Source organism: Lissotriton helveticus, chromosome 1_1 (genome assembly GCF_964261635.1).
Source record: "Lissotriton helveticus chromosome 1_1, aLisHel1.1, whole genome shotgun sequence".
Classification (NCBI taxonomy): domain Eukaryota; kingdom Metazoa; phylum Chordata; class Amphibia; order Caudata; family Salamandridae; genus Lissotriton; species Lissotriton helveticus.
In genome coordinates this window covers 1,534,085,037-1,534,105,995 of record NC_136057.1, presented here as the reverse complement: position 1 = coordinate 1,534,105,995, position 20,959 = coordinate 1,534,085,037, and positions in this window count along the sequence as shown.

Below are 20,959 nucleotides of genomic sequence, written 5' to 3'. Positions count from 1 at the left end.
GCGTTTGAGGGGGGAGCAAGTGGTGCCGCGGGAGATCTTCAGCGCGGAGGAAGTGGCGGCACTCATCTTCCACGTCCAGCGCCGCCTCCCCAAGACGATCCTGGGAGGCGGCAAGATCGCGACTGGCTATGGCATCCGGGAGCGCCGGAAGCGGTGGGAGAAGGTGTGCCGGGCCATGTTTCAGCTCTCTGGGGTCCGGCGCACATATAACCAGGCCACCCACCGTTGGACCGATGTCATGGACCGGGAACGGGACTTGCTGGACGCGCTCGGCGTAGAGGTCCCCGGGCTTGGTGAGTAGTAGTAGCTATTCATCACTACTCTGTTTTATCCGGCTCTGTTATTTGCAAATCTTTGTTCTTTACCAAGAGCAATAATGCTGCCGATTACATTGTGGGTAAATTATATTTCAAAATCTTCTATGCATTTCAGGTGCACTGCTCTCCTTCTCAGTAGCCTTGCTTGCTACTATGCTTATTTGTTTTGTACATTGTGTTCATTTCATTGGCCTGAGAAATTATGTATGAGTGTAGTGTAAAGATAAGAACTGCGTAATGCTAGACACTAAGGGTCATATTTTCAATTAACGGCGCATCCCTGCAAAGTAGCAGGGATGCGGCAGTAATTGTGTGCCATGCCACCACCACCACCCATTGGCCCAAAACGTCACAGAAGCCTTACGCATCTGTGCCGTAAAGGCGGTGCATTGCTGGAGTTGCGTGCCAACGATGGCGCAGCTCCAGCAATGCTCTGGGGTACCCTATCTCCCCAATGCTGCATCAAGCCGTACGTCGGCTTCAAGCGCGCAGGGTTTGACTCATGCATCATTGTCTTAAAAGTGACTGATTGACATCTTGTAGATTTCCCTCAGCCACTTTTAGGATTCGTCCCTGCGCAGGTACGCCCTCCCTTGCGCCGGAACGCCCCCTGATGGCGCAGGGCTTTACAACGTGATGCATCGCCCATAATTTCTTTTTTTTAAATATATACGCCGCACCAACACCATGGCGAGTCTTTTGTTCTGCCGCAGCGTCACAAAAGTCACGCAACAATGGAGGAAAATGAGCCGCAAGGGACTTCTAAATCAGCCCCAACAGACTGAAGTCCACTCCTTCCTTTAGACACATGGCTATAAGAAGAAATAGTGGTGGTGGTGGGTGGATTGATAGTTTGAGTATTCACTGATCTGCAAGCAGGATGGACTTTGTCTGTCACTTCGCGTGCTGCGGACTGCTGCCTGCAGTGCCAGGCCTAGGCAAACCTCTTTAGTAGTCTGTTTATTGAGTTACATAGGAACTTTCTAAGTCAACGTTCCGCAAATCAGGCAATACGAATAACGTAGTATACCACATGAGATAGATCCCGTGGAATAGTTGTCTATCTATTTGCTATTTCTCCAAAAAATGTTGTTATTGTTCTTTTGAAATGGTTGATTTGGTTGACAAATCTCATCCATGTTTTGTGGTCTTTCTTTCTTTCATGTTGTACATCAGCTCCCCCCAAGGGCAAGAGGACACAGGAGGAGGAGGGTGCTCAGGATGCAGGCCAGGATCGGGCAGGCGAGGGCTCCTTTGCTGGCCCCAGTAAGTTTTAATTGTAATAAAGAGTACCTATTTTTTCCTAGCGTTCCTCATTCGATTTTTTCTAAATCGTCTTTGATCTTCTTGTACACTGGATATAAATTCTTATCCTGGCTCTAATATGACTCCCTGTGGTATTACTAGATTATTCTTATTAGTCTGTCTGTGTAGCTAACTAAGATTGGACATTTGGCAATTCCATTGGACTCCCATTCTATTCAGCAATAGCTCTATGCACTGTCTCCTTACTGACTAGATAGTGTGGCAGAGTCATTCAGCTCTGTAGTCACCGATTATTGATCCCCAATGATCTCTAGATTATCGTACGCAGGACAAGAGAGTACGGAGTCACAGCACAGTCAAGAAGTTTCCGAGGCACTCATGCTTGCAAAAATTCCAAAACCTTTAGCTCATCCACTCTAGTCTGGAGGACCAAAAACCACAGAGTCTATTTAAGTTTAAAAGCTTTATTAAAAGTAAACACATTTATTAAAATCTACTTTGTCATAAAACTATTTAACTGAAAACGGAAAAGTGGTTAGTGCTGACGATTAATTGGACACATTTCTTGTGGTTGAGCCGAGCTCTCACCTGGTTTGAACTTGATCCTGGTCGTGTTCTTAGGAGTCAAGCTTCTGTCTGTTAGGAGAAAAAGTGGTGCGTGTAAAAATAAAAAGCAAGCATTCATCAGTTGTGCATAAAAGTGCAGCAAGACAACAGCCTTCCCTGGAAAAAGGGACATTTTTACTTTGGAGTAGACAGTCACAAATTATTACATTGTATTCAGTTTCTTTAACATTTCTCCTAGACCAAATATTATATAGTAGTGAGTGGTGTATTCTAACATTCTTAAATGTACTTTGTAGGTGTAACATCTGGTGACGGGGCCAGCGCGGAGGTGGCTGTGTTGGGCGAGGACTCGGAGGACTCTGGGGAGGAGGCGGTGCAAGAGCCGGCGGACGGTCCTGTGGGGGTTCAAACGGTGGTGGCGGAAACAGGTAAGCTATATATTCCTTACTTATTGAGATTGAAGACTGCATAGTGTGCTTTCTGCACGGGTGTATTACAAATCAACCAGGTAGTAGCCTCCTCGAAATGTACTTCGACTTAGCTGTGAAGTTTTTGGTGAGAAGAATCCCAATAAGTTCTTAGACGAACGTGATGGATGGGATGAACGAAAAGCGAAAGAAGGGTGTAAGTAAGTGGGACACGAAATTGTATGATGGCTGGCAAAGAAGAACGATATGTGTTTGCTTGGCCCCCGAGGTGGCTTGGAAGGAAAGAATATGGTATGGTGCATGGCTGGGTCAATGATGAAGCAAGGATGGGTGGAAGGACAGCAGCCTGGGTGGGTGAAACAGAAACTGTATGTGTGTGTATACTTTGACTGAATGGATGCCTGGAGCATGGTATTCTCTGACTCTTAGATAGCACATGTGTATCTAGAGAGAGTAGATGGTCGCCAGATGTACTAAGTGTTACCTTGAAGAGCATGTACCACCGCACCTGCACGTCCGTTCCAGTGCAGGGAAGGAAAGGAAAAGGAATTGTAAATGTGTCCAATACTACCATGAATAGTAGCAGTACTTTGTATTGCGTCTGCAATCACAGCATATATCTGGTTATTACGGTGGACACTCCGTACCTCTCTTAATAACTTTAGTTTGCTTGTAGTACGTCATTCATGTGTGGGTGTATCACTGTTCACTCAATATTAAGCAAAGCACCTAAAGTCATCCCATATGTCATCAAATACGTCCCATGTGAAGTGATAGATAATCAAATTAGTTAGCTTCTTCATTGTCCTTTTCTAGTACTCATTTGCACTGTAGGGTGAAAGGTAAATTAATTAAGCAGTAGCCCTTGTAACAGAGTATTCTCAGTGCCACCCGTAATAGAAAAGTAATAGCTTCACCACCTGCATGTACTGGACCGGTACAGTAACGCAAGTCTGTCTCACTCATCATGGTGTGCAACTTTTTTTCTCGGGTGCAAGTTCACTGTGCTGTCCATGTCATTCTGCCGGCTTGCCTAAGATAACGTACCAATTTTCCTAAACAAGAGAGAAGAAGAAGAATAAGACTGGTGTACTGTCATAGTCGACTGTAATGGAAGTCCATAGTGGTCGTAGAATTTGTTCATTAAAGTACCGCTAATGTTAGAGCAAGGATGCAGGAGTGGGAGGTTACATAGATACTGTCCTCAATAGTTATGTACTGTGCTTTCAATTTGCTACTTGTACTGTGACCCAACTTTCGGCTCAATCACTTTGTGTTATTAATGCTAAGGAGCATTGGTTACAGACTATGTCTTTCTTTCTTCATATAGTTGCTCCTTCCAAATCAACAACACGGAGGGAGCAGGCTAGAATGGCCCGGCAACGGAGGCTGGAGGCCACTGTCGCCGAATATCGGCGGCTGGTGGCCCTGGAGGAGGAGGAGGACACGCAGTCGAGCGGTGCTACAACAACATCCTCGGCTGGGACCGCTGCATCCTCCTCCAGGTCCCGCAGTGCTCCAGCGGGACCGAGCCGGGCTAACAAAGCCAACCGCCACCGCCAAGCAACAGAAAAACCAGCTGCCCCCCACAGGAGCTGCAAGGAACGCCAACGCCGCCTACGAGTCCGAATGTCCAACCTGGAGCAGGAGGTCCAGAAGTATAAGAACTTGGTGAAGGGCCTCCGCTCCGAGCTTGCCACCCTCCGCAAGGAGTATGATGCCCATGCGGCAAAATGCACCAGCACCAGCACCCTCCAGTAGTGGAGTGTCCCTTGCCCTTTTTTTATAGACTTTTGGGGGTGGGATTTGGGAGTTGGGATCGTTTTGGGACGTTTCAAAGACAATCGTTGGGGTTAGGGTGGGTCTTGAGGGAGATTATTTTGTTAGGGCTACATAAATATACATTTTTAAACTTTATCTGACCATACCTGTTTTTTACTGCTTTTCAGTCTGGTGGGTGGGGGACGGGGGTGTAACAGTAACTTTGTTTTCCTGAACAGTCGTAGGACTTTAGTAGTACAACCGTCAATCTCTTGTCTACTCCGAAATAATACTCCATTATACTACCTCCCACCAAACGTTTATCTTACCTGTAATTAGTGTTAGAAATTAGGGCTAGGCCCAGGGCTGGCTCCACGTGAAATGGGGATTAACGTTGTCAATCCTGGGCGGGTGACATTTCCTCATTGCGGTGGTACTAGTGGTGTGACACAGTGGCAGTTGCATGCCTATGGAAAAAAAGAAAACGAAACCTTGTTTGTCCTTACTGTAGCATTACAACGGTTACGGTACGATCGAGAATATAGCAGGTGACAGTACACTAGAACAGTGCCATAATGTAGCCTAACAAATGGTAAAGTATTTGCTTGCAAGTATAACTAGTACTTGCGTTGAATTTATTTGACATTGGCTACTACTACTAGAAGATATAGTACTGAAGCTGAGGAAGTCTAGAAGATATCCTCGTATTCCTTCACCAGCCTGTTGCTATGACCTTATCCTCCCCAGCAAGTGTGTGGAATTATTGATGTCATTTTAGTCAGACATCAAGCAAAACAACACAGCCCGGGGGAAGAGGGTTAGGGTTTGTAAAATGGATGGGAATGGGGGTTTCTTTTTGGGTAGGTTTTGTTGAGAGAAGAAAAAAAAAGCAGAGCATGGACAAACAATAATTGAAGATAAAGACAATCTTTGGTTACAAACTAAAGCTAAGCACATGCAGTCACACTCATAGAATAAAACAATGGATACTGTATCTGTATTGCGTATGTTGTTGGAGTTGTCCTGTTGAATTTGGTAAGTAAGTTGCATGCAGCAAACAATTCCTCTTATTGGCGGCACTCCTCCATTCCAGCTGACGCTTCGTCCATCAATGTTGGTGACCACTGACAGAAGACACCCTGTCCACTGCCTGCCTGGCGGATGTTGAATGAAACCCGGCCTGTAATTATTGAACGGAAAACAGGAAGTGCTATTACAATACCACTGATAAATAAATAAAAGGTATGTACGCTGTGTAGTTCAAAAAGTGACACTTTGATTTCCCTAATAGACAGTACAATATTTTTTAAATTGCGTGCTCTGTCTGAGTCACCTTTTTAAGGATAAATAAGTATGGCCAAAATATTATAGCGGATCTTTCCCCTCAAGGTAGGTGTACTGTAAACTGTGTTTTAGAACAAAATTTGACCTTCCCAGCAATGCTCCCACCAAGACCCTTACTAAAGCCAGTCGCAAAAATGTAGAAGAACCCCAATCAGATCTCCAAAAACGATGCCTAGCAGAAAAATGGTTACAAAACGTACTTTGAAAGTAACAGTAGGCCCAAATACAGACCGTGCATTGTATTCAAACCACTTGCAAGCAAGCAAAAGTATCCATAGCCAGCATCGCTCCAACAGTGCTCTACAACACCAGAACTGCGTTGCAATAGAACCCCCCGAAACACATGCAATCCTGCTGCTAGGGCTAACCCTAACGAACCCTAACTTACAAAAAGTGCCAAAACTGGTGTTTCCTTATGGATTTTGTCCAAAACACTTCTATCCGGTATTAGACCTTCCCAGGAATGCCCCAGGCAAGACCCGCCAACCCACCCGGAAAAAACCACCCGACAACACCCCCAAACAGCGAAAAAGCTAAATCTCATACTTACAATATCTCTCGGCCTTCGGTCCAAACGCGGCGCTGTGCAGCTAGGTCATCATCATCGATCATCATAACTCCTGTTTTCCACCACGGATTTCCTGAAAAGCAAATGCAATCAAGATTAGATTGTCGCAGCAGTGCTTCGACAGAGACCCCGGCCGCAACCCACCCACGAACAGCAGGAAGCCCCCCAAAACGCTACATTGAGCAAGATGACAGAAGAAATAGCAAAAAAAAGGCTGTTCCTTAAGGATTTTGTCCAAAACACTTCTATCCGGTATTAGACCTTCCCAGGAATGCCCCAGGCAAGACCCGCCAACCCACCCGGAAAAAAACACCCGACAACACCCCCAAACAGCGAAAAAGCTAAATCTCATACTTACAATATCTCTCGGCCTTCGGTCCAAACGCGGCGCTGTGCAGCTAGGTCATCATCATCAATCATCATAACTCCTGTTTTCCACCACGGATTTCCTGAAAAGCAAATGCAATCAAGATTAGATTGTCGCAGCAGTGCTTCGACAGAGACCCCGGCCGCAACCCACCCACGAACAGCAGGAAGCCCCCCGAAACGCTACATTGAGCAAGATGACAGAAGAAATAGCAAAAAAAAGGCTGTTCCTTAAGGATTTTGTCCAAAACACTTCTATCCGGTATTAGACCTTCCCAGGAATGCCCCAGGCAAGACCCGCCAACCCACCCGGAAAAAACCACCCGACAACACCCCCAAACAGCGAAAAAGCTAAATCTCATACTTACAATATCTCTCGGCCTTCAGTCCAAACGCGGCGCTGTGCAGCTAGGTCATCATCATCAATCATCATAACTCCTGTTTTCCACCACGGATTTCCTGAAAAGCAAATGCAATCAAGATTAGATTGTCGCAGCAGTGCTTCGACAGAGACCCCGGCCGCAACCCACCCACGAACAGCAGGAAGCCCCCCAAAACGCTACATTGAGCAAGATGACAGAAGAAATAGCAAAAAAAAGGCTGTTCCTTAAGGATTTTGTCCAAAACACTTCTATCCGGTATTAGACCTTCCCAGGAATGCCCCAGGCAAGACCCGCCAACCCACCCGGAAAAAACCACCCGACAACACCCCCAAACAGCGAAACAGCTAAATCTCATACTTACAATATCTCTCGGCCTTCGGTCCGAACGCGGCGCTGTGCAGCTAGGTCATCATCATCAATCATCATAACTCCTGTTTTCCACCACGGATTTCCTGAAAAGCAAATGTAATCAAGATTAGACTGTCGCAGCAGTGCTCCCAGACACCAAAAATCACCCACAAACACCCGGAACCCCGCCAAAGAGCACCCCAAAGGCAAGCAAGTCAGCAAAAACGGCAAGAAATTTCCACCTCATATTTGGTCCAAAACACTTTTGTCCATTATTAGAGCTTCACAGCAATGGGCCCAAATCCGTCAACTCACCCGCAAAGAAGTACAACACCCCCACAAGTGCTGAGTCTTTCTTCATTGGGCGTAATCCAGCACTCTGCTTTGAGGGAAATCGCAGTCTGGAGGAGGAGGATAGAGGAGCATGTTCTTCAGAACTTGTGAACCTGAGGAATGTAGACTGCGGCACCTTCAAATCAATAAGCAAACAAGTGAAGACAGTTCTGCTGATGGTCTTGTTTTTGGGATTAGGTGATTAAAGTTTGAATTAAATTAACTGTGCAAACCAAAGAAAGAGAGACAAACAGGAATAAAAGTGAATAAGGACGAAAAAGAAAGTTCTTGATTCATTGTCTCATTTTCAGGGCTCGGTGTCAGGGAATAAGAAGAAGATTTCGTCATCATACTCTGCGAATTCAGGCAGGATGAGGTCAGTGCCACCGAACAGAGAACAAATCCCCTCATCTACGTTGCCGTCCTCCTCGTCTTCATGCGGCGTGCTTTCTCGTACTTTGTAATCTGGTGGTATGAGGTGCTGATTCATCTTGATCATTGTCAGCCGCTCCACATTTTTGGGCGAGAGGCGGCTCTGTTTGGGAGTTACAATGCCACCAGCAGCACTGAAAACACGTTCAGAAGACACACTTGCGAGTGGGCAAGACAAATAGTTTATAGCCAGGTTGGAGAGCTGTGGCCACAATTGTTTTTTGCCATGCCAATACTGCAATGGCTCATCATTAAGAAAGACCTCTGTTGAATCATTCATATAGTCCTGCACCATCGACTCAAGGTCATCAACGGTTCCTCCACTTTGCTTACTTTTTGCTGTGCCTTTGACATTTTTTCGAGAACCATACCCAAGCAAACTTAGCCAATCCTCTACAACAGCCACTGATACTGTTGTGTGTGGTGCAGATGATCCAGTTGCCTTTAACGGCTGAGAGGTCACTTGTGCCCCAGCCACAGGTGCAGAAGTGGATTCTTGTGACTGGGGATGGCCTGCTGATGCTGATGCTGATGTACTGTCTTCTCCTTCAATAACCTGCCGTTCTTTTTCAAACCTCTTGGCTGACAAGGCTAACCAATGTTTGTACTTTTGAACATCTGCATCAGCAAAAGGAAAGAATGCTTCGCCTGCCAGTGCCTTTTTGTAGCGTGGATCCAGAATAGTAGCACAAATGTAATGCTGTTCTGACTTGATGTTTTTAAGACGTTCATCACCACGTAGGCGCTCTAATAATTTCTCAGACAAAATAAAATGGTCTTTTTTTTTTTCATCTTTTTCAAACTCAGAAGACACCGCCATCAGTTGGTGCTCCAGCATGCACAACAATGGGATAGCTTTTCCCAAATTACAGTCCTCCTGGCTGACTGCACGCGTGAAGAACTCAAAAGGACGAAGCATGTCTGTCAGGCTTTTAACTATGTCCCATTGCGCCGCACCCAACCGCATGTCCTCCTTCTGAGATGTACCCTCTGTGAAGAAATAGTGATCGAGTACCGTATACTGCTCATACAGACGCTCAAGCATGTAGAAGGTTGAGTTCCAACGTGTTGCCACCTCCTGGATGAGTGCTTTCACTGGCATTTGACGTTCAAGTAGCAGTCTCCTCAGATGCTTCCGGGCCTTAAAAGAATGGCTGAAATGGTTGCACATTTTGCGGCAGGTGGCCATTACCTCGAACGCTGGACTGTGTTTATCACTCAAGAATTTTTGAACTACCAGGTTGATACAGTGCGCCAAACACGGCACTCTAAAATAGTCACCCTGAAACATGGCCTTAACTACATTGGCGCCATTATCCGTGGAAACATAACCAATCATGCGTTTTTGGGGGATATCATTTTCAAGACCTTTTTGTTAAACTCTTCCAAAAGGTTTTCTGCTGTGTGACTTTTCTCCAAGCCAAACATGGCTAGTGTTGCATGTTTCCGAGCAGCTTTAAAAACTTGGTCCGGGTCAACACCTGCGTTTAGCTTTGCTTTAACACCTGAAAAAGAGACCCAGTGTGCAGTGATGCACATGTAATCAGCGCCTGCGCCACTGGTCCACATGTCTGTTGTCAGATGTATTGTGTGAACAGCACTCTTCTGCAAAGCTGCCCCAATCGCCTCCAGCACATCTTCATGTAGTGCTGGAACCGCAACTCTGGCAAAATAGAACCGGCTAGGAACCTTCCATTTAGGGCAGAGCGTTGCCACTAATTCTAGAAAACCTACCGCTTCTACAAAAGAAAAAGGGAGAAGGTCCACAGCTAGCATTTTAGCTAGCTTAGTGTTATACAGACGCGTCAGTGGGTGGTTGCGTTCATATGGCACGTCTGAAGTAAGCATTGTTCTAATGTTGCCCTGGACCAAGCATTTACGGGCTGATAATGACTTCGTTGACCCAATTTTGCTCGCTGGTGAACTTTTGTGCGTTGGTGTCTCAGTCGCTCCAACACTCTTAGTGTGCCTCACATTGGGTGTGCTGCTGACAGGGGTACTGGGTGTAAGGGAAGTGTTTGACACGTCTTCTTCCTCCTCGTCATCATCAGATGAAACATCAACGTTTCCTTGAATTCGGCCTTTCTTGATCGCATCTAGGTGCGCAAACCATTTGACAGTGTGCTGTCTCCTAAGATGACCTCTCTGGCCTCCGGTACCATAGTTGGTACCTGGCTTACCACGACTAACTGCTTGCTTACAAATGGTACAAATGGCAAACTTTGGATTTTTTGGACAAACAGTAAAGAAGTCCCAAACTGGGGACTTGAAGTGTCTGTGGGACATGGAGGAGGCGGCGATACTGGTGGTGGTGGTCATGAAGCTAATGCCAGATGAAGTGGAGGATCTGGATTGCCCAACTTTTGTACGTTTTGCACTTTCACCGCCACTAATTAAGGTCGAGGTTGACGGAGGTCTCTTCTTGCCAGAAAGAAATATGGAAGCGGGACGAGTTGGTGTACTACTTAACTCCAATGATTGTGGTGTTTCCACTGCCTCCTCATCGACAACATCATCATCATCATCACGCTCAGCAGCTCTTCGGGCTAGGGTCAAAATGTCTGTTTGCTGCATGCCCGCTGGGGCTGCAGTGACCTTTATGATGACTGGGTCGTCGTTGGCAGAGTCTTCATCAGCAGCAGTATCCGCCACTTCTTGTTGAGCCACATCACACTCCATAACTCTGAGACTTTGGACGAGCTTCCTTTTACGCTTAACTACCTTTGTCGGATCATGGTGGGCCTCACTCTCAGACGGCTGTGGTGCTGGTTCCCAAGTTTGATCCGTATCATCAGAAGGAGGTGTGCTTGAAGAAGATGTAGACACCACCCTTGATCTCTTCCTTGCTAGGGGTGTGGAAGACAATGAAGGATCATCAGGAGGAGTGGCTTCCTCAAATGATACCTCGCCTTGATTGTCGATTTCCTGATGTGCCCCTACTTCGGGAGGAACAACTATTGTGGCCACTTGTGACCCTCCATGCACCTCTGCTTGCGCATCTCCTTGCGCTGCCTCTCCTTCCACATGTACTTGGGCTTGTACTTGCACATGTGTTTGTTGTTGCGGCTGTGGTTGTTCAACACTCGTCAGATGAGCTACAACAACCTGTGTTGATTGAGGGACATTGCTGCTGCTTTCTTGCGATGAGCCAACATCACTGGTCGATGGTGATTGAAGAACTATACTGGCTGCCTCTGCAGCACTCAAGGGCTTGGACTTAAGTTGGAGTGGTGGTGGTGGTGGCACTGAGCCCAATGGAGCAGGGGTGCTGCTGCCAGCTTGGTCCCCAGCAGATCCCGCTGCTGCTGCAGGCATACTTTTTTTTTTACTCCCAAAAAAAGGGGCGGGCGGCACACCAGTGTCCTTGGTAACTTGCTTCTTCTGCTCCTTACTGGCACCTTTCTTGCTAGAGGAGCTACGGGTTACTTTTTTTGGGGCCATCTTCTTCAGAGCAGGTCAGCAGGCAGCAGTTGCACGAGTTGCAGAGGGTTCTGTGTCCAGACGTGACGTCGCGTGACGTTATGCTGCACACACACACCGCTGCAGGACTTCTTCCTGGCACTGGTGGTTCTCTTGAGTCTTCTTGTGCACCTAAAAGCAATGGAAGACAGAGGAACATCAGTTCAGTTATACACCCCAAGAAATGGACAAAACACCGAAAAATGAGCACAATCCCATGCCATCCATGATGTTTACATTGAAGACACCCCACAGAAAGACTAGGGACATGCAAGTATGCAACACTCACTACCCCTGGGCATAATGGATGAAAAGTAGGCAAAATAAGTGCATGCCTCAAACACTGCCTCTCTTCAAAATGGCCCCTTACACCCCAAGCACATGTTGCCTGTACCAGCCAGCACTCAAGATGGCCACCACCACCACCCACATGGCCAGTCCACATCAACAGTACACCCCCAAAAAACAGAAAAACAGCCAGAAATCACCACAATCCAATGCCATCCATGATGTTTACATTAAAGAGAGTGAGACCACACCACAGGCACACTCAGTCCATGCACCACCACCCCTGGGCAAAAGGCCACACCAGCAGCCCCCAAAAAACGACAAAAAACAATAAAATAAGCACAATCTCAGCCCATTCATGGCCTCAATTATGTTTAAATTCAAGAAGACACCCCACAGAAAGACTAGGCCCATGCAACACTCACCACCCCTGGGCAAAGGGCCCCACCAGCAGGCCCAAAAAAACGACAAAAAACAATCAAATCAGCACAATCCCAGCCCATCCATGGCCTCAATGGTGTTTAAATTCAAGAAGACACCCCTCAGAAACACTAGGCCCATGCAACACTCACTACCCCTGGGCATAAAGGATGAAAAGTAGGCAAAATAAGTGCAGGCCTCAGACACTGCCTCTCCTCAAAATGGCCCCTTACACCCCAAGCACATGTTGCCTGTACCAGCCAGCACTCAAGATGGCCACCACCACCACCCACATGGCCAGTCCACATCAACAGTACACCCCCAAAAAACAGAAAAACAGCCAGAAATCACCACAATCCAATGCCATCCATGATGTTTACATTAAAGAGAGTGAGACCACACCACAGGCACACTCAGTCCATGCACCACCACCCCTGGGCAAAAGGCCACACCAGCAGCCCCCAAAAAACGACAAAAAACAATAAAATAAGCACAATCCCAGCCCATTCATGGCCTCAATTATGTTTAAATTCAAGAAGACACCCCACAGAAAGACTAGGCCCATGCAACACTCACCACCCCTGGGCAAAGGGCCCCACCAGCAGGCCCAGAAAAACGACAAAAAACAATCAAATCAGCACAATCCCAGCCCATCCATGGCCTCAATGGTGTTTAAATTCAAGAAGACACCCCTCAGAAACACTAGGCCCATGCAAAACTCACTACCCCTGGGCATAAAGGATGAAAAGTAGGCAAAATAAGTGCAGGCCTCAGACACTGCCTCTCCTCAAAATGGCCCCTTACACCCCAAGCACATGTTGCCTGTACCAGCCAGCACTCAAGATGGCCACCACCACCACCCACATGGCCAGTCCACATCAACAGTACACCCCCAAAAAACAGAAAAACAGCCAGAAATCACCACAATCCAATGCCATCCATGATGTTTACATTAAAGAGAGTGAGACCACACCACAGGCACACTCAGTCCATGCACCACCACCCCTGGGCAAAAGGCCACACCAGCAGCCCCCAAAAAATGACAAAAAACAATAAAATAAGCACAATCCCAGCCCATTCATGGCCTCAATTATGTTTAAATTCAAGAAGACACCCCACAGAAAGACTAGGCCCATGCAACACTCACCACCCCTGGGCAAAGGGCCCCACCAGCAGGCCCAAAAAAACGACAAAAAACAATCAAATCAGCACAATCCCAGCCCATCCATGGCCTCAATGGTGTTTAAATTCAAGAAGACACCCCTCAGAAACACTAGGCCCATGCAACACTCACTACCCCTGGGCATAAAGGATGAAAAGTAGGCAAAATAAGTGCAGGCCTCAGACACTGCCTCTCCTCAAAATGGCCCCTTACACCCCAAGCACATGTTGCCTGTACCAGCCAGCACTCAAGATGGCCACCACCACCGCCCACATGGCCAGTCCACATCAACAGTACACCCCCAAAAAACAGAAAAACAGCCAGAAATCACCACAATCCAATGCCATCCATGATGTTTACATTAAAGAGAGTGAGACCACACCACAGGCACACTCAGTCCATGCACCACCACCCCTGGGCAAAAGGCCACACCAGCAGCCCCCAAAAAACGACAAAAAACAATAAAATAAGCACAATCCCAGCCCATCCATGGCCTCAATTATGTTTAAATTCAAGAAGACACCCCACAGAAAGACTAGGCCCATGCAACACTCACCACCCCTGGGCAAAGGGCCCCACCAGCAGGCCCAAAAAAACGACAAAAATCAGCACAATCCCAGCCCATCCATGGCCTCAATGGTGTTTAAATTCAACAAAACAGTTGTATCATGCACCCCTAACCAACCCTGGTCCTACTGGATACTGTGGCTACCCACAATATAATTTATTTAATGTTCTGAAAAAGTTCCAAAATTTTACTTGCAGCAACTGTAATGCCCCAAACAAACTTACTTGTGAAAGTTGATTTCTAATCCAAAAGTGATCCAAAAACAGTCAAAAAGGCCTCAAATCCAAATATCCAGCAGCACCCACAAAAAGTAATCCTTCCAGCTCCAGATCCAAATGAAAGTGACCAGGAGATGGACAAAGCACTGGGAGGAGCCTGGCGGACAGGAACAGGAAGTTGGAGACTGTGGGCCACTTCCTTCCTCCCCCCCCCCAAAAATGGACTCCTTGCAAAAAAAAAGGCCATGCAAATGTCAATCTGAGGAGTGATTCTGATAAAAATCATAATTTTCTGAAGGTTTATCCTGTTTGCTGGTGATTTTCTTGTGCAGAATTGCAAAAGCTCTATTTCGCGAGTGCGAGATTGTTCCTTTCCGCCGCAACTACGTGTTCGCAATTGCGAACTCTCGCGAGGTGTGCTGTGCAAGGTGGCAAGCCGCGATTACGTATTCGCGGGCGCCAAACTCCCGCGGGATCACGCAGCAAGATCCAAAATGGCGCGTCACTCGCAAAGAAAAACAACTCGGCAAACGCTAAATGACGGAAAGTGAACGCCGTGCACCATGCCGCGCGCCGCAACCAAGCAAAAAACCCGCCGCGAGCGGATTCACGGATTTTCGACAAATCCGCGAGAGTTCGCGGATTGCGAATTTGCCGAAAATCCGAAAAATCCGCGATCGGAGCGGATTTTACGCCCATGCTTAGTGGTGAGGCTTGTGTCTAAGAGTGCAGTGGACTAGGCTTCATGAAGCCTATCCCCGACTGCACTCTTAGACACAGGTGTCAATTTGACTCTTTACAATGATGTTACCTGTGTTAACTCAGTGTAGGAAGCATATTGAGTTTGTTTGCATAGAGGAATTATATTTTGTAAAATTGTGAAGCTCCATGTGAAAGCGTTTGCCTCAGTCTTATCCCTGGTGTGAGACAGGTGCAAGATTTTGATGTAACAGTGTCCTAAAAGTGACGCAGGGAAATCTCATAGATTTTACTGCGTCATTATTACGAGGCTTTTTGCGGATAAATGACCCCTCTGTGTACATTACACTTGACAGAGGTATAATGTGGTGCAGAGGTTTAAAAAATGACGCATCTAACTACATGCGTCACTTTTTAAATATGGTGCAACAAGGCACATGTTTTATGCTGCCAATGCGTCACAAAAAGTGACGCATTAGTAGCGCAAAACTGAGGCATGGCTTTATAAATGAGGCTCATCTTTTTCTTGCACACTACTCCAGTTTAGTCCTTTCCACTGCACTCTTGGATACAAGCCTCACGTTTTGTGCTCCCCTGGACAGTCTTCATCTCATCTGCACTCCTGCTTAGGTGTGAGAATCGTATCACATGGGGAAAGCCCCACGTGAAAGCGTTTGCCTCAGTCTTATCCCTGCTGTGAGGCAGGTGCAAGATTTTGACATAACAGTGTCCTAAAAGTGACGCAGTGAAATTTCATAGATTTCACTGTGTCATTATTACGAGGCTCTTTGCAGAGAAATGACCCCTCTCTGTACATTACACTTGACAGAAGTATAATGTGGTGCAAAAGGTTTTAAAAATGACGCATCTACCTGCATGCGTCACTTTTTAAATATGGTGCAACAAGGCACATGTTTTATGACGCCAATGCGTCACGAAAAGTGACGCATCAGTAGCGCAAAACTGACACATGGCTTTATAAATGAGGATCAATTATGTCATCTGTGTTACCTGAGATTAGGAAGTAGATTGTGCAGATGAGGTGAGACATGTCCAGAGGGACAGAGGAGGTGAGGTTTATGATCAAGACTGTAGTGGGAGAGAAGGCTTTCCCGGGAAGCATAGATGGTGAAGCCTGTGTATAAGAGTGCAGTGGACTTAGACACAGGTCTCATCTTCTTTGTACCTGTGGACAGAGCTGTCTTCCACTATACTCTTCAATACAGGCATCACCTTTTGTGCATCCCTGGAGAATCCTCACCTGATCTGTAACCCTGAATAGATCGTTTGCTTTTTGTCATTGCTTTGTTGTTTGGTAATAGTGGTCTATAATGTGCTATTTTTTCTTTAACACAGATTGAAATCAAGATTTGAAGAGTAAGCAAACATGCCCAGAAGGGAAAGGACAAGAAAACAACGTAACCGAGAAAAATCAAAAACAGCAACGGAATTACAGCACTCTTCCACAACACATACTTCAAAAAACAGTAACCAAGCTCCTGGTAAGACAACTAAGTCTTTTATACAGAACATATGTACTTTAAAAAAAAATGATGGACAGCATGTAGAAAAAGAGAATGAGAGAGTAAATTTGAAAAGGAAGGAGAGAACGTCAAAGAATCCTACAACTGGAGCAGGAGAGAATAATATGTATAGGAATAGAAGGCAGAATCAGTTTAGAGACATTCGTAAACGAATGTTTCGCAATAGGGTGGTTTTAAATTTGTTAAAAAACATTAGGAAAGGTAAACAGAGAGCTGCTTTTTATAAGAACAAGAAAAGTGTAGAGAAGATTGTTGATCAGGCTTTGGAAGTTAAGAAAAAATTATTTATTTTAATAATCAATAGAATTAGGACACTTTAAAAGACAATTGATGTTTTCAAATCAAACAGTAGATGGAAAAGAGTAATTAATCGGACTCATTTTTGTAAAGTTTTTTCTGGAGAATGGATGCACAGTTCAAGTTGTGAGCCATTTTTTAATGAGGAGAGTTACTTCCAGGAGAATGATTTAGTGCATGCAGTTGACACCAGTGGTCGAGCGTATGAAGTGAAAGATGGTTGTCCGATTGAAAAAGAGAAACTTGTGCCTAGAGAACCAGAAGAGGTGTTAACTGATGAAGTTTTAGGGAGACGTACTAAGGGTCCAGTGTACACTTGGAAGTGTAGTCGTATTTGTAGTGTGCGACAGGAATCAATTGATTTGTTTTGTAATTTCTTACGTACATATAGTAAGAAAAGTCTAAAGCAGAAAGTGAAGTTGTTGCAAGACTTAGATCCTTGCAGAGTGAGAGAAAACACAGGTTTGCAAGGCCATTCACTGGCTTGTCTTTCTAGAAAAGTCTGTCAGAGTGTTTTTCATCATTTTAGGATGTTATGAGTGCATCATACCAAAATGAGGAAATTAGTGAGAATGTTGTATTATGCAAAAAGTCCAGCACTTAGCTTAAACAATTAAACAGTGCTCTTTTGCATGGAACTGAATTAGATGTGAAGAAGATTTGTGAAGAAATTGAGATTTGTTATTTTGATAAAAAGAGGATAGTGTAGAAATTGACACAGCAATTCAAGGTAATGTGGAAGACAATGTACAGATTTCAAGTACAGAAAAGTTTGAGCAGGAAATTACCAGGTTTACGGTGAAATCAAGTGAAAGGCCGAATTTTACTTGTGTGTGTTGTCGACGAAGTCATTATAAACATCAAACTAGATAGTTGATTTATACGTAAAAAGTGAAAAGATGAATAATTATGAGTGGAAGGATTTTACAACTTATTTATGGGTGGAGAATTGTTTTGATTTGAGTTCTGATCAGCGTATTTGTAAATATTGTTATGATAAATTAAATCAAAACAGAATGCCTGCTAGAGCTGTTCATAATAATCTGGAGTTGGTAGACATTCCCCCTGAATTGATGGATTTAAATACATATGAGTCTATTTTGATTCAATGTGTCCACCCTTTTCAGGCAATTGTTCGCATGGAGCCTAAGATAGGGAAATTGCCTCCTACAGATTAGCAAAGAGGATTAAAGGGAAGAGTTGTTTATTTGCCTCTAGATTTAAAAAAAACATATTGATACAATTGGTATAGAAAAAGTAGAAGAGGAACCTTTAGTTATTCTAGTTAACGGGGTTCCGACAAAGAGTAAAAAAATCTGGCAAGATTTAGTGGATGTTAGGAAAGTCAAAAAGGCAACGTTGTATTTAGTCAAAAACAATGAGTATTACAAACATGTATGTGTTGCAGCAGAGGAAACAGCTGCAGATGAAGACAGTGATTGTTCAGGCAGCCAAACTGAAAAAGTTGATGTCTCTAGAAGTGAAGAAATATATGAACATTATACTGTTCATCCTTTGCATTCCAAAGAAGTAATGGGGAATGCAATTGAATTGTTTCAAATGAAAGCAGCAAAAGGAAGTCCCGTTAGTGTATGGGAAGAAAGTTTGGAAGCTCGTTGTTTTCCACAGCTATTTCCAACAGGTCGAGGTGGACGATATGACGATCGACCACTTCAAATTCCTGCATCTGAATATCGAACTGTAAGATTATATGCTGAAGATCCAAGGTTTCGTCAATGCATTCCCTATTTGTTTCATCTCGTCTGGGCTTTCTTATCCAGTAAACCATATACTGAAAAGTGGAGCACATCTGCAAAATGTTTCGGCGAGGGACTTTATGGAGAAAGTGAATCTGCAAGATAATATTTTGGAATCTCATCTAATCAATCTCATGGCATGTCAGCGTGGTACAAACGAGTATTGGTACCGTCGTCATGGGGAATTGAAATGTATGCTAAGAAACTTAGGAACTCCTACATGGTTCCTCACTCTTAGCTGTGCCGAGTATGCATGGGACGACTTACTTCAATTTCTACGAGAGGCAAGAGCTATGGAACAAGCTCAAGATGATGAAGTTGTGGATTAAAGATGCACCCAAATTTGGAACAGATTAGGATGAAACAGTGATGAGTTTCATTGAAGAGTATTCAACATGTGCTGTTCCGAAAACTACAAAGGAAAACAGTTTAAGGCAACAAGTTTTACGCTTTCAATCCCATCGTTGTGGAAAGTACTGTCGTAGAAAATTCAGAAACAAGGACAAATTCCACACAAAATGTCGTTTCGGCTTTCCACGACCAGTGATTTCTAAAGGAAGAGTAAATAATTTGATGTCTTCTCTGCGACATACTGTGACGAGGAAATTACCAAAAAATACATACAATTTAAAAAGAAACAAAGAGTCCAAGAACATCAACGACTACAACCCAGTGATTTTGTCCATGTGGAATGCTAACATGGATATTCAGTTCGTTGCTGACAACTCTATTGCTGTGGCTCGATATGTGACATCTTACATCACAAAAAAAGAAAAGACAGAACTGAAGGAAATGTGGGAGGACATTTCACATGAAAAGAGTCTAAGCAAGAAATTATACAGTTACAGTCTGAAGATGTTGTCGCATCGAGAAATTGGAGCATATGAATGTTCTGATCGCTTGTCATCAGCAAGTCTCTATGCCAAATCTAGAACCATCATTTGGGTGAGTCTAGGTCTTGCTGCAACACGAAATCGAGTTTTGAAATCTGTACAAGAAATAGAGTATTTGGCGGAGAAAGAACCAGAAAGCACAGATATTTTGAAGACCAACATGTTGGATACATACTATCCAAACAGAAGTAGTAATCTTGAGAACAGTTGTTTGTATGAAGTTCTGCAAAACTATATTTATAAGAGAACCATAAGAGAAGATATTAACAATGGAATATATGCTATCATTGGGTGTGAAGGATATCTAGTGAGACAGAAAAAAGGCCATTTGATTAATCATCGAAAATTGAGTTGCGAAAATCCAGAGAAAAGGGAATTTTACTATTTAGCTCTTTTGCAACTCTTTAAGGCGTGGCGTACAGAAGAGGAACTACTTGGAGATTTTCTCTGTTATGAAGATTCTTTTAATGCAACCAAGGATACCATAGAATGTCCTGTTTTTCAAAATTATCTGCAAATGTTGAACGAAGAAATAGAGCAAGAAGCCACAATTGCTGCAGAGATTGCTAGAGACAGTTCCCAAGACAGTCAGAGTTCTGCTTCATTGAGTCAGGATCCACTTGGAGGACCAATTATCCAAAATGAAGCTGCCACTGCCATGGATGAGGTGGAAAGAGCTATGGAACAAGCTCAAGATGATGAAGTTAACTTAGAAGATTTGGTGAAACAACTAAACCTTGAGCAGAAACAGATATATGACGAAGTCACAGAACAGATTAAACATGGATTCAGTCATGAGAAAAAAGAGTGCTCATGTACATCATTTAAGCCTGTCCAACTGTACGTGAGTGGAGAAGCGGGAACTGGAAAAAGTTTTCTGATTAAAGCAATTGCAACTTATCTGCAGAAAAGGACTGAATCATTGCTGTCTTGTGTTGTTACCGCTCCAACTGGGCTGGCTGCACATAACATTAAAGGGATTACTTTACATCGTTTACTGATGCTGCCAGTGGAGCATGATAACAAATCGGAGTATCATAAGCTATCTGGAGATGCGTGTTCCGAAGTTTCGAGAGTCCTGAAGAAAATGAAACTTCTTATCATTGATGAAGTAAGCATGGTGTCAAATATAATGCTTGCTTTTGTGCATTTGAGAATGCAAGAAATTCTTAAAACAGACTATGATGTCTTATTTGGAGGAAAACATATTATTGTTTTTGGAGAAAGGACAACCTGTGTTCAAAATGCTCACGCATGAACATACCAGGAAGTGCTTAAGAAGCATTGGAAACGTTAATATATGGTTAAACTTCAAATATGCAGAACTGCTTCAAAATATGCGGCAGGCAAAGGATGAAGATTATAAAAATATTTTACAAGATGTAAGAATCGGAAAAGTAAGTCAGCAAGGGAAAGAAGCTTTACATGGACGATTAATTTCAAATTTGTACCCAAATGAAAACATTCTTCCAGAGAATATTTTTAAGAAAATTAACGAGAAGAAATCTGGCATATGTTTGATGTCAACTCTGAAAGAATGT